The following is a 2,531-nucleotide window of genomic DNA, read 5'->3' on the forward strand; positions in this document are numbered from 1 at the left end:
AGAAACAACTCAGTGATGAGTTTGAGATGAAAGATCTTGGTGCAGCAAAGAAGATCTTAGGTATGGAGATCAGGAGGGACAGGAAAGCTGGAACTTTATATCTCTCACAGAAGAGTTATATTGAAAAGGTGCTTGAACGCTTTGGGATGAAAAGGGCCAAACCCGTTACGACTCCTTTGGCTCCTCACTTTAGGCTCTCGGCTTCAGATTCACCTACAAGTGAGAACGAGAAGAAGGAGATGTCCCGAGTTCCATACTCTAATGCAGTGGGTAGCATTATGTATGCTATGATTTGCACTCGTCCAGACATTGCCCAGGCAGTTAGTGTAGTGAGCAGATACATGGCTCAACCAGGGAAGGCACACTGGGAGGCAGTGAAGTGGATCCTTCGGTATCTCAGGGGTACCTCAGATTTGGGTTTAGTTTTTGATAGCAGTACTTTGGGAACCTCAGTTGTAGGTTTTGTGGATTCTGACTATGCAGGTGATCTCGATAAAAGGAGATCTTTGACTGGTTATCTTTTTACTCTTTCTGGCTCAGCTATTAGTTGGAGATCGACTCTACAGTCGACAGTTGCTTTGTCTACTACAGAGGCAGAATACATGGCAGCAGCAGAAGCGGTAAAAGAGGCCATTTGGTTGAGAAATCTCGTGAGGGAGCTTGGACTACAGCAGGAGGCTAGTTCAGTTGTATTTTGCGACAATCAGAGCGCAATACATCTAAGCAAAAACTCAGCACATCATGAGAGGACAAAGCATATTGATGTCAGATATCATTTCATTCGTGAGGCAACTGCTGAAAGAAACATCACGATGAAGAAGATTGGTACTGCAGACAACCCAGCTGACATGTTGACCAAACCGATCCCGGTCTTCAAGTTCAAGCACTGCTTGAATTTGGGAGGCATTCGCAGTTGTTAGCCAGCCCCGTTTGGGGCATTGTTTGCAAGATGGGGTCGAGTTTCACTTATTCTATTATGAAGTGTACTCTCACGTAAGTTGTGTACATGATGAATATTCAACTTCTTGATGTTTGAAAATTCAATCCAAGGTGGAGATTGTTGATAATGAATTGAATTTAGCCAAACATCACTGGAGGTCAAAAATGGAGGCTGAGCTTTATTCTTTTGTCAACAACATCAAGCTGGGATTGAATCAGTGGCCGGAGTTATTGACAACAAGAGAGAAAGGAGCTGACAGAGAGCCTCCTTTTGTTGAAAATGGAGGGGCTAAGAGTCAAAAAGGTGTTGCTGATTGGTGGAGGAAGAAGAAAGGTGTTGCTGATTGGTGGAAATATGTTGATTGGTGGCATGATTGGTGGCTTAAATTATGCTAATGAAGCCTATAAATCTGCTACACCTCTCCTATCTGAAAATCATTGATCCTCCGAAGCAATCCTTGACAGAGCCATTTGAGTGAGAGCAAAAACAAAAGAGAGTCTGCTAAAACTTTGTATGTGCGTTGTATTTGAGAGATTGAATATAGTGAAAGCCCCCTCTTGCCGTGGACGTAGATCAATTTGATCGAACCACGTAAACATTCTGTGTTTGAGATTGTTCTCTTTCTGGCTTTGTGTTTAAATTATCCCAACAGCAGTACTACTGGTTAAGCATATTATGTTGGATTTAATCTAATAAATCTATTTGTGGGCACATATGATTAATCAATGTGTATTGCTATCTTTCAGGATAACCCACTAAAGTGATCAATTAAGTTGGGTTAATTTGGTATTTAAATAAGTCATGGGGTTATATGTGCAGATACCAGGTTGTAATTGTAATTTATTGAGGGGCTAAATTACAAAAGTACAACATCTATAAATAAGGGGTTATGGTCCCTAACCTAGGGTTACATTCTCTAATTCTCTACACCCCCATCTAGCTAGAGAAATTCGGTTTTAGAGAGAACCCTAAGGTTAGAAGATCCAACACCCAAAATCAAGATCAAGCAATGGATTCAGGTATAAGCTTCCGCTCTTTTAGATCCTTGTTAATCTCTTTGAATTAATCATGGCTATATGGTTTTAGATCTCAAGTTTTATGATGTAGATCTAACAAGTGGTATCAGAGCCACCTTGATTAATTCTTAGGGATTTAAGTTTTATTGGGTTTTTGATCTTAAATCTCTGGTTAAAGATTCAATTTTTGGGTTCGGATGAACAGTAATGTTCTCGGATGAACAGTAACGAAAATTTTTTCGGATGAACAGTAAAGTATTTTTCGGATGAACAGTAGAGCCACCTTGATTAATTCTTAGGGATTTAAGTTTTATTGGGTTTTTGATCTTAAATCTCTGGTTAAAGATTCAATTTTTTGGGTTCGGATGAACAGTAACGAAAATTTTCGGATGAACAGTAAAGTTTTTGTTCGGATGAACAGTAAAATTTTTTCGGATGAACAGTAAATAAAAAATCGCTGATGAACAGTAACTTTTTGGAATTTTTTGGATTTTCTTTTGATTTTTTCTTCAATTTTTCTTGGATCTGGATCAAGAAATTTTTTCCGATTCTGGATCTGGTTTTGAAAATAAAAA

This window comes from Asparagus officinalis, chromosome 3 (genome assembly GCF_001876935.1).
Source record: "Asparagus officinalis chromosome 3, Aspof.V1, whole genome shotgun sequence".
In the NCBI taxonomy this organism is placed as follows: Eukaryota; Viridiplantae; Streptophyta; class Magnoliopsida; order Asparagales; family Asparagaceae; genus Asparagus; species Asparagus officinalis.